Below are 12,888 nucleotides of genomic sequence, written 5' to 3' on the forward strand. Positions count from 1 at the left end.
GACCTGCAGAAGCTGCTAACCTTTGGAGTCTCCAAGAGGATTAAAATAGGAAACCGTCTCTGCCTCCCACACGGGGTAGACAGTTTTCACAGTTCACACACGGCACTTTGGCTCAGAGAACCTCGGCTGCCGTTCCAGCATTTTCAGACGCGACGACCAAGACTTGAAAATGGATAAAAAAGGAAAGGTGAGTGGTGATGCTGGCAGGAAGTCTGCTCACCAGGGGCCCCACCTGTCCACCAGAACATGCCCTCTTGGTTCTGAACAGGTCTGAGATGGGACACGCACACACACACACGGGTGAACATGCACACAAACGTGATCACAAAGAAACGCATGTAAACACACAAACTCACAAACATCCACAAACCCCCACACAGCCAAACACACACATACACCCTCTCCCACCCACAGGCACGTCTACCAACAACACACACGACAGGTGTCCTGGGTGCCTGCACCCATGCACGTGTACACACCCCCTCCCTCCTCGGGGTGATGTCCATTCCCCCAGACCCCGCCCTCCTGATTCCGGCCCACCTCTAAGCGAATCTATGGGGTGATACACAAAGACACCAAGACACCCACACCCTGGCACCTTCTCTGCTACCTAAGATGCACATGCAGCACGCAGATGTGTCCACGTGAACATCTCCTCAGGGCGGGCGCTCTGTGGAGAGGACGGGGCTCAGGCTTCAGGGCTCCTCGCTTGCAGGGTCCCTCGAGGGTCTGGCACAAGCGGAGGGTGGGTGGGAATGGGCAGCAGCAGAAGTCAAGGCTGGGCGCCAGGCCAGGGCAAGGCTGTTTGGCAGCCAACCCATGAGGAGAAGGAGGAATTCAGATGCCCTGCACTCAGGCACAGAGCCGGTCCTGGGCGGGCCCTAGAGGGCACTGACCCCCATCATTCTACCAATGAAGAAACTGAAGCCCAGTGTTGGGAAAACTGCCCCCAGGCTGGCCATCTTTCCACACCCAGTGTCCTCGCCTCTGGGGCCCAGATGCGGTGGCCCTTCCTCTTAGCTGCCAGCCTGGTGACAGGAAGGACTTCAGGGCGTGACCTCGGTCCACTCGAAACGCCGTTCTCCTGGAAGTGTCCTCTGTTGAGTGGACAAATCTTGATGGAGCCCTCCTCTGCGCCAGGCCCCCAGGGTGTGGAAATGAAAGACGCCTTCTAGAAGCTGGAGGCCTGGGATCAGCCTGAGCGAGGGAGGCCGCCCTGGTAGAGCAGAGCCGGGAGCCGGGGCGGAAGAGGCAGTCAGGAGGGGGACGCTGGAGGGGACGGGACAGGAGGGCACACAGGAGCTACAAGTGGTTTGGCAGGGCTGGAGCCCTGAAGGGGTGGAGCGGGTGCTGACACTTGTCGTCAGCTTGCCTGAGTGCAGGGTGGGCTCCTGGCACGCGCAGCAAGTCTTCTGGAGCTCCTGGCTCCAAGAACCCAGAGGAGGAACTTCCCCCAGTTCCTAGCTAACAGTTTGCTTTCTGGGCAACCTTTACCATCTCCGAGTTACGTGCTCGGAGGAGATTTCAGGGTGTCACGCTGACATTTCAACTCCTCCAAGCTGCTTGTCACCTCCATGTTTTATTTCCATGCAGCATAGAAGAGGGTGGTGTCTGGCCAGCCGTGGAGCCCAAAGAGTGGGTCTGGCCTTTTCTTGGGGAACATTTGAAAGGCTCTTGGAAGAACCCCGAATGCATATGGCAGGGGGCTGCCGGGCCCACTGGAAAAACTCCAGAGCAGGAGAGAAGTCAGTTCCAGACACCATGGGGACTTGCTGAGCCTCCAATCTAAGGAAAGCACCTCCTGGCAGGCTCCCCCTGACCAAGGGATCGAGGTGGACAGGGCTGTAAGTCTGTGTAAGGTGACTGCCTGTCAGAAGCAGTGGACTTAGGGGCCAGCGGGCAGGACCTGAGTTTTGGTCCTGGCCCCCTCTTTCTAGCTGTGGGATGCTTGTCTGCTTGACAAGGGCTCTGAGCTTCAGTCTCGATACCTCCAAAACTGGGATAATAATAAATAGCTTCCAGGGGTCCTGTGCTCTGTAAAATGTCCATGTTTTGTAAAGTGGAAAAAAACCATCTGTACATGATGGATGATCATTTTCCTCAATGACAAACAGGATAGAAGGATGGACCTGAATCCCTGTGTCACCACCAGAAGCAGAGCCGCCCACTAAAGGAGTCTGCTTGCCCAGGGCTGATGGAGGTGGGACCACTGCCATCTTCATGAAGCCACTGGGTTTGGTGGGGGGCATGTTTGTTAGCACAGCTCAACCCTCACCCTGACTCACACACGCTCCTTTGCTGTTCATCCTCACCGGATGGTGCTTCATCCTCTAAGCATCGTTTCACCTGTAATGAGATTGCCAAGGGACCAGCGGGCTAGGCAGCCTGTAGGTCACCTGGGGAAACTGTGAAAGGAGCAGAAACCAGCCTGGAGGGGGCTGTGTGTGGAGCATGAGAAAACAGAGTGAACATAACAATTCTTACAAAAAGTCTTCACTGGAGAGTCATGCAGAGTCAAGGGGTTTTTTAAAAAGATCTTGAGCTCATTTAAATATTGATGGGAAGGAAGGAACCAGACGTGGGGAGGGGCCAGGGTGAACATATAGGAGAGGGGTAATTAATTGATTGCATAAGGTCCCTGAGAAGGGGAGGAGATAAGATTCGATGCACAGGTGGAGGAATCAGCCTTATGTAGGAGGGTAGACCCATCTCAGGGAGCTGCTATGGATATTATAATATAATATAAACCATTTATAAATTATAATATAAACCATGTCAAGTCCTCAGCAAGGTGGGCTGCACATAGTAAAAACTATTCTGTGTGAAATATATTATTTGAGAATGAGAATAAATGTTCATTTGGGTCAAAAGCCTTTCAGACATCTATTGACATAATCATATATCTTTTCTTATATAACCCATTGATACAACTTCTTATACTAATAGATTTTCCTTAGCATTAAACCATTCTTACATTCCCAGAACAAAGTCTACTGGACTTGGATCAATAATTAACATGCTGTTGAATTTGACTTGTGAGGATTTTATTTAGAATTTCACATCTGCTTTCACAAGTGAGACTGGTCGATCATTTCATTTTGAGGTTACCTTTGATAGATTTTTGGTGACAAGATTATTTTAACTTTGCAAGATCATTTGGGTAAATTTTGGTCTTTTTATTGAAATACAGTTTATTTACAGTGTTGTGTTAATTTATTGTCTACAGCAAAACGATCCAGTTATATATATATATATATATATATATATATATATATATATATTCTTTTTTATTCTTTTCCATTATGGTTTATCATAGAATATTGAATATAGTTCCCTGTGCTATATAGTAGGACTCTGTCGTTTATCCATGCTACGTATAATAGTTTGCATCTGCTAACCCCAAATTCCCACTCCAGCACTCTCACACACACCCCCTTTGGCAACCACAAGTGTGTTCTCTATGTCTGTGAGTCTGTTTCTGTTTCATAAAAGTTCATTTTTGTCATGTTTTAGATTCCACATATAAATGATATCAATTTAGGTCTTTTCTATGCTTTGGAAAAGTTACTCATCTGTTCCGTAAATATCCTAAACAACTTACATATAAAACTACCTAGCCCACAACCTTCTTTTGAAAGGATTTTTATAAAACCTTCAATGTCGACTTATCATTATTAACATTTTTGAAGTTTTTGATATCTTCTCAAAATTTTTGGTAAGTTGCAGTACTCCAGATAATTGCTTATTTTCACTGAGATTTTCAAAGTATTCATATAATTATGTATATTATTCTTTTTGTAAATCACCCTTCTGAAGTTCTATCCTCTTTGTCATATTGTTTGTATTTTGTACCTTGTTATTTAATTAAAGTCACCAGATTACTGAAGTTTATTTTTTCAAATTGACTCACATTTATAGGTCAGCTCTGTTTTTTACTGCATTAAGCTTGGATTGACATATATACACTAATACGTATAAAATGGATAACTAATAAGAACCTGCTGTATAAAAAAATTAATTAAATTAAAATTTAAAGAAAAGGTTGGCTTCATCTTTTCTGTTTTATTGGGGTTGCTTTTCCCTCCTTTCCTAACTTATTGAATCGGATGCTTAAATCATACACATTTTAGCTCTCTTTTTGGATAAATAATTCATTTAATAACTATGACTCTGCCTGGGAGAATAGCTTTATTCTTATTAGGTAGAGAGTTTTTATTTTCATTACTGTCAAAATATTCTGTAAATGTATTTTATCCCTCTATGTTCCCATTGTTATTAAAAATACTTTTTTAAAAGAAATAGTTGTTTATGGTTTAATTTTGTTTTGATCAGAAAATGTGATCTGTGAAATTTATGTTTTGGGGAACATAGTAAGATTTTTATGACCTAGCATATGCTCGACCCTGGTCAATGTCCCACAGATGCTGGAAAATAAAGTGATTTCTTTACTTGTGTGTGATTTTACTTGTGTGTGAAAAGGTAGACACTTTATTGATATTATCATTCGGACAGTCTTTGCCTTTTATTAAAATATTTAACATTTACAGACTTCTTTCTGTCATTTTATGCTTTCTGTTTCTTAGTTCCCTTACTATTCTTTGTTTTCTATTTCTTGCTATCTATGTAAAGTGATGCTCACTTTTACCCGTCCCTGTGGAGAAGGAGGAGGGAGGGATGAGGGAGGAAATGTTTAGGCGTGGTGATTTGCTCACAATCTCAGGTGAGGTGACAGCTACACTGTTGCACACCTATGCCAAAACGTATGAAATTGTACATCTGAAATATGTGCATTTATGTCTGTTATACCTTAATAAAGCCGTTTTTAAAAATGCCTGCCACATTGCTCCAAAAGATCTGAATACTCACTGGAGATCAACCCATGGACCTCAGGCTCCCTCCCCGGCAGTGGTCCAGCTTTGTGCAAACATTACATGTGTATGGATCTTCTTCTTTCTTACAAATGTGAAAAACCCTTCTACCATGGCTTTTTTTCAACTAATATATTTTGGTGCAAATTTTTAGTGCTATTCGTGATCTCCTTGAAGATAATCAAAGGCTTATAGGCTTATATCAAATCAGGCTTATATCAAGAACAAATGTAAGAACACTGTAATACGGCTTGACGGATCACTATGTATTTTTAGTAATTCATCCTGCTTTCCTTCCCCCCTGCCCTTCCCCAAGTCTTTGTTGTTTCAACGGGGGGTTACAGATGCAGCTTTTTTAAAAAAACATTTTTTTTTTTATTTTATAAATCTTTTTTCATGATTATTTTTTGCATTCTATTGTGTTGCCCAGTTTACAGCAGCATTTATACATACACTTGTATGTTTAGTTGGTTTCCATGCTTCTTTTTTTTTTTTTTAATTTATTTATTTGGTTGCACTGGGCCTTAGTTGCGGCATGTGGGATGTAGTTCCCTGACCAGGGATCGAACCCTGGCCCCCTGCATTGGGAGTGCAGAGTCTTAGCCACTGGACCACCAGGGAAGTTCCTGGTTTCCATGTTCTTGCCAGCCCTTTTATGCTACTGGTTTCCATTCTTGAGATCTTCATTTGGACTCATCTGTCAGTTGGCTATACACCGTTGGATAATTTTTTACGGTAACATGAGCTGTATCTCTCTCAGTCTCTGCCCATCTGAGAATATTTGCCTGTAGCCTTCGCTCATGAACGGCACTTGGCTGGGGACATAACTTTTCGTCCACAAATTTTTCTCCTCAAAATCCTGAAGAGAGCGTTTATTTTCTTCTAGTGTTTAGTATTCGGAGGAGAAATCTGGAACGAGCCTGTTTGTTCTTTCTTGGTAGGTAACCTGTTTCTTTAATACCTCTCTGCTTAGTAAAGAATACTTGGGAAACACAAAGAAAAATAACTGATTGCCTATAATCACACCAAACATAGATAAGATTGTTAATACTTTGCTGTTTGTCTTTTTGATCTTTTTTCCCCTATATCAGATACAGGGAGTTCCCTGGTGGCCTAGTGGTTAGGATTCCGGACTTCCACTGCTGTGGCTCAGGTTTGATCCCTGGTTAGAGAACTGAGCTCCTGCAAGCTGCACAGCACAGCCAAAAAAAAAAAAAAAAAAAAAAAAAATACAATCATACATACACACCTGAACTGAGAACAAGACCTACAAATAAAAATGTATCAGAAATGTTTGGCTGAAATTTTTCAGCTCTTTGGAAGAGAATTAGTAAGTGAATCTTCTCTGAATGCCATTTTTATTAACGGAAAATCACTTTCTCCTTGAGCTCATACACTTAATTTTAAACAAATATTTAAAGTCTACCTATGGGGACGGGCGCACATATTAATTACTAACCTGTATGTGCTGATCACGTGCCTCACCATCATTACGTGTGGGGGCACCAGCATCCACTAGGGGCTGAAGGCAGAAACCTGGGGATCCCCATCTCCCGCCCCTCACACCCGCCACGTCTGACCAGTGGGAAGCCCTGTCCCGCCCAGTCAGCCTCCTTGCTGTCTCCGCCTCTCCTTTCCTGCTGCCCCTGCCCTAGTTGAAGTTGCCCCATCTCTCACAGGGACCACTTTGCTCCCGGCACGCTCACTCCAGGTGTATCACACGAATCCCAGCTCCCTGATACTTCACCGGGGCTCCTGGGTCTTTGCATTTCACATGCTCTTCCATCTTCCAGAATGTTCTTACATTCCATAACCATCTCCTCCCCATCACCTCCTCTCTGGAGTCCTAGTTATCCCCAAAGAGTATTCCTCTGCCATCTCAGTTCAGCATTATCTCTATACTTTGACCAAAGACCACCTCCTCCAGGAAGTCTTCCCTGACTCCCTCTGAACTTCCCAGCACTTTCTCTATCCTACCCAGAAATACTTGATACTTTGGAAGATGATTTTTTAAGTTGTTTTCATTATACATTCCAATCCAAAACTCGGTGTGTGTCATCTTTCTGGGACAAAGGTTCTCTGGTAGGAAAAAAAAACATTGAATGAGCTTGGAAATTTTATGGAAAGTCTAGGATAGGTGGTTGCTAGATTGTTCTTCCTCCTCTAAGACAAAATATAACAAAATAGGGCCAGACCTGCTTAACCATTCACAACCCTTTGAGCCTCAAGTTTTCCATCTGGGAAGTGGGGATAGTAATGTTGTCATTGGGAGTACTTGGTAGGAGAAAGAAGAACAGGAGATAATGGGGTTATAATGAATGAAACGGGCTTTGAAAATTACAAACTCTGTCAGTGCTAGAAAATAAACCCCTTGTGATCAGCTCCACGAGTGTCTCCTCTTTGTGTCCCCTCCGTCCCCCATGTCCCTGTTATGGAACACTAAAAATCCCCTCCACCCGGCCTGAGAATTTCCATCATCACCATGTAACCATTTTCCCCTCTTATGGAAAACAGATGGGATTAACAGATTGTATCTATTGTCTCTTGTTCTTAAGCAAGGTACACAAGGATCTGTGTGTCCCCTTACAGAAGACAGGCTCTATCACTGCCACAGGGAAGGGAACATGTGAGGTCTGCAAATACCCTCAGAGTTCCTCTCTGTTTAGAAATCAAGCTTGCTTGGTGTATCAGTAAGGATCGTGTTCAGCCACATGTGACTGAAGATCCAAAATAACAGCGACTTGAACACAAGAGGAATTTATTTCTCTTTCACACTAAAGAGATCCAGAAGTAGGAAATACAGAACTGATATGAGGGACACAGGGCCATCAAGAACCTTGGTTCTGGGCTTCCCTGGTGGCGCAGTGGTTGAGAGTCTGCCTGCCGATGCAGGGGACACGGGTTCGTGCCCCGGTCCGGGAAGATCCCACATGCCGCAGAGCGGCTGGGCCTGTGAGCCATGGCCGCTAAGCCTGCGTGTCCGGAGCCTGTGCTCCGCAACGAGAGAGGCCACAACAGTGAGAGGCCCGCATACCACACACACAAAAAAAAGAACCTTGGTTCTTTTAGCACGCTGCTCCACCTTCACTAAAGTGTGACCCTCGTGATCTAAAATGGCTGCTAGAGTTCCAGCTATCACATCCATGTTCCAGACAGCAGGACAAAGGAAGGATCAAAGATGGGCATGCTCCTAACTTTTTAAGATGAATTCCTGGAAGTCCCACAGGACACTACTCTTTATATTCCGCTTGGCCATAAATTACTCACTTAGCTACAAGGGAAGCTGGGATGGATAGCTATGTGCGAGGTAAAAATCAAAGCACTGAGATGGCCCCGTGTAAGGTTAGCTAGTAGAAGATTCCAGGGACTCCTGAAAGGAGAAAGCATGGTAAGGAACAAGAGATCTTACCAGGTGACTTGGGTTTCTTGGGGGAGGGGGAGGGGTGGGGGGAGTGCAGAGCTTGTTGCTGGAACACGATCTGATCAGCCACCCTGGCACAAAAAAGAGCATCTGAAAAGCCATACCTGGGAGTCCCAGCCAATCTATGTTGGGACCATCATTCTCTAGTGGCTGTGATGAAGACCCCCAGCCTCAGGGGGGATTGTCTGAGTCAGATTCAGTTGTGACACAAGGACCAAAGCCTTTGCTGAGTCCCTTCCTAGAGTATTTGGATCATCACCAAAGGCGACTTTAGAAAGGGAAGCACGACCTTTCACTCCAAGACCCATAGGGATGATGAGCTCTGAGTCTGATTAATTTGAGTAGTAAAAGAGCTGTGTGTTAATTTTGTATCTCAAGTGCTAAATGAGAAAGACTCAGTTGTACTTGGAAATGTGGAACTTGGTCTCAGTGTTCATGGGACCTGAGCTCCTTTTCTGCTGGGGAATCCTCAGGTATAAAAGCAGGAGGGTGGGCTTCCCTGGTGGCGCAGTGGTTGAGAGTCCGCCTGCCGATGCAGGGGAAACGGGTTCGTGCCCCGGTCCGGGAAGATCCCACATGCCGCGGAGCGGCTGGGCCCGTGAGCCATGGCCGCTGAGCCTGCGCGTCCGGAGCCTGTGCTCCGCAGCGGGAGAGGCCACAACAGTGAGAGGCCCGCGTACCGCAAAAAAAAAAAAAAAAAAAAAGCAGGAGGGTGTGATGGGGGAAACTGGGATAGCTTTCGTGTGTGACTCCATTAGCCTCACACTTTTGTCTTAGACAAACAGAGAGCCGGTGCCATAAAGTACGGAGCCCAGAAGGGCACTTACTGGTCACGTGCACACACACACACTCACACACACACAGCCTTCCTTCTCAGATGAGGAACAAAGCCAGAGAGGGAAAGATGTGGCCAAGGTGGCCCAGGATGGAATCCGTTGTCAGGAGGTAGCCCGAGAGGGAGGTAACCATGAGAAGACTGCCCAAAAGCCACAAATGTGGGGAAATTAACTGACTGCCATTTGACCTGGAAGGGGGCAGAGGTAATTCTTCCCGAAGACAAATAAGCCAGTCCCCAAGGAAGCGGGGCCCATCGAGGGACTCTCTGATGACCATCACACCACGGGGCTTGCTCCAACCCCTGGAGCCCAGTTCAGAATTCAGCAGCAAATGGGAAAATCTGCAGAGATGCAACATGGCCACCCAGCTTCCCAAGCAGAGGGGCGTGACCAAGTGGGACCACATGTGACTACGGGGCAAATCAATCAGTGCTGAAAAAGTGCCAAGTCAGGTGCCCCAAAGTCCTCCATGTCTTCCCTGAGGGGCCAGACATGCAGCTAGACATGTGCACTGATGGGAAGGACACTGCCCTGGCATCCAAGGACCTGCCCTGGACACCTGAGGAATCTTAGGCAGGTCCTACAATGTCCCCGAGACTCTGTGCCCTCATCCACAAACCGGGGCCTCTGGACTTACAGATCTCCAAGTCCCATCACAGCTCTGTGAGTTCTGCTCTCTGCAGGGAGGTCGGTGGAGAGAGACCTAAGCCTACCAGGTGAAGGAAGGATGTGACAGGGAGGCGGGGGGGAAGCATCCAGCCATCTGTGTGTCTGAACCTAAATTTCAGTCTCCAAGTAGCCATTACTCCTCTGTGCCTCTTTCCTCCCTGCCCTCTGCATCACTGGATAAATGTGAGGATCGAAGCATAATGCTTTGCCAGCTGTCAGACACTAGAGCGCCATGCACAGGTGGGCATTTTTCAATTTGTATTTTTAGTTAATTAGATGGAGAATCAAGAGATGCCGGTCTTGTGATCTTGGGTGAGGTCCTTCTTTCTGGCCTCTGTTCCTTGTTGCTCCAGTGAGAGGCTGGTCCACTGGAAGAGCCCAAAAGCTCCTGCGCTCAGGTATCATCTCCTCTGTGAACCAGGTACTGTCTCACCTGAGCCTCAAACACCTGAGGAGGTAGATGGGGCTAGCGCTGGACTCCTACGTGCTCGGACTCCAAAGCCTGCACTGAGCATAGTGCTGGGCTGACGTGGCCCACTCCCCATCTCCAGTCCCGCAGGGGTGGTGGAAGAGGGCGTGCTTGTATTACAGTATTTAGGACTGCCCACTACGCTATTACATTTGTGTTTTATTTGTCTCTAAGTGCCACGTTGATGAGTAAACATCCATCTTGTGTATCCTGGCTTTAGTTCGTTTAGGTGTCCATCTTGGCTTGCTTGAATTGCAAGCCACTTTAGGTAGATGGAAAGGAGCGAATCCTATGCTATCTTCCCATCTTGACTCCATCACCCTATCCAGGCAGCGTATTTTTTTTAACCCCTGAGGGCTATCCTCAGGGGTCTTTGGTATAGAGCAAACAAAGACATGGTAAAATACTGTGGAATTTTGCCAGGGTTTCAAACATTTGGAACTGCCCCATGGTATTTGATGGGGTTCTAGGCAATGTTTTGGGTAATGTTTGTGGGGGGTCCCAGAAATCCTGATGGAGTTCCAGGAGGGCTGGTTGGGGACCACCGGTCATTTCACAAGTTCGGGGAGAGATTCCACGGGCTGGGAACTGGGTTGGAAAGCCACGAAGATCAAGCTTAAGAATGTGGTAGATGCAAAGGGCTCGGCATGCCAAGATTCAGAGTTGGCCAAGACCAGGCCAGATACCCAAGGGAAGAGCAGAATCAGTCCACGCAAAGGATCTAAGAGGAGGCAGGGCCCTCATGAGAGCCTTTCCAGAAGACAATGAAGAAAGAGTTCCTGCCTTTGGGCTCTAACAGGCCAGGCCAGAGAAGCCAGGTCCCACGTTCCAGGTGGGCACAGTTGGACAGAAGTCCCCAAAGGTGATCAGAGACCACAACAGGGAGTGACATTTAGAAAATGTACGTGGATCTGGATGGTTAAGTTCATAAGAGGGAAAACATGTTTCAGGACACCCCTGAGCCATGAATCCCCTAATACTTTCCCTTTATGCTTATTCTTTCAACTCCCAACCCCACTGTGATTCAGAGACCCACCACTGCCCTCTTCCTGCCTCTTTCTGCCCCAGGACTCAGCCCTGTGCACAGAGGCCTCACGTATCAGGCTGGCTGGCATCACCAAGACCCCCATGACAGTAATCGTGGGACCAGAACATTATTCCATATTCCAAAGGTACGAACGGAAACTCAGTTGAACCCATGTTTCCAGCCTCACCAACAAGCTAAAAGAGCACATAACTTTTTTTAGGGGACCTCCATCAGGCTGGCTACATCAGCACCCATTAGCAGTTTTATGCATCTTTGGTTAAAAACCCCAAGAGCAAATCAAATATCACCTTAACATTTTATTGTGTTTAGTAGACATTTTTTTCCCAAAACATGGGTTTCCTGGTATGGTTGGGGTAGGTTAAGCCAAAAGGAAACGACTGGCCTTTGTCTGTGGCCTAACCCCTTACTGAACCCTCGTTCAAGGTGGGGAAGCTTGGTGAGACTCCACCAATATATTCGTTTAATGAACAAACGTGGGGCCCATGTGCCACTGTTTCCTGTTCCTACCTTCTAATGAAAGCCCACAGCCCCCCCACAAAGTCTACACACTACACACTCGCATACCCACCAGCTCAGGTATTTGGGGGACTCCCTCTGGAGGGTCTTAGGCAGCCTTATGCACAAGAGCAGTAGCTGTGGGACAGTCATGGGGTGGACCCACCTTTCCCCTCTGGTTCCAGCCCTTCCACCACATATCCGCCCCCCGCCTGATATCAGCACCCCAGAAAGACACCCACTGCTCCTGCAGGTCGCCCTGCATTTCCTGGGCCCCGCTGTCTGCTACTGCCTCCCACGGTCCCCCCCGCCAACCCCCGCTGGGACCCTGAAGGCCAGGAGCATGCAAAATTCTCCAGGCTTCTCAGAGAGTTCTGGATGGAGGCAGCAGAAGGACTCTCTCCTGGAGGGAGACTCGTGGACCCAGGCCTCATCTGCATTGCCTGTTATTCCAACGACTAAAGTCTGGGTGAAGGAAGTTGATATTTTCACTAGGTTACTCACCAACAACGCGCCAGGTGAAATTAACAACGGCCATCTGAGCGGCATCCATTCGTGCACTGAACGGGCATCTTTTGACCAACACTGTGCTAGGTGTTTCAGGTAGGTGAATTAGACTCACAAGGCATCAAACACATCAATAAATAATTCAGAAGAGTACATTATTTTAAAGCAGAGGTTGGCAAACTTTTTCTGCAAATGGCCAGAGAGGAACTATCTGGGGCTTTGTGGGTCATGCGGTCCGTGTCACAACTACTCGACTCTGCTGCTGTGCGCAGCGTGACAGCAGCCAAAGCAAATGGGTGTGTGTTTCCATAAAACTTTATTTATAAAAATAGGCAGTGGGCTGGATTCAGCCCTCAGGCTATGGTTTAGAGTAACGTGAGCTGTTGCCATACATTGATTTCTGGTCCGTGGGCATCTCCCCTCTAAGTTTTGATTCAGACCCTCAGAGTTTGGTGAATACCTGGCCTTCTCCACAGACAGATGACAAGGAAATTACCAGACGTATTTATAAGGCACAGAGGTGCTGATTAAGTCTGGAAAGGACTGAGGTTTTTGATTTTTTTTACATCTTTATT

The sequence above is a fragment of the Hyperoodon ampullatus genome (assembly GCF_949752795.1).
Source record: "Hyperoodon ampullatus genome assembly, chromosome: 3".
In the NCBI taxonomy this organism is placed as follows: domain Eukaryota; kingdom Metazoa; phylum Chordata; class Mammalia; order Artiodactyla; family Ziphiidae; genus Hyperoodon; species Hyperoodon ampullatus.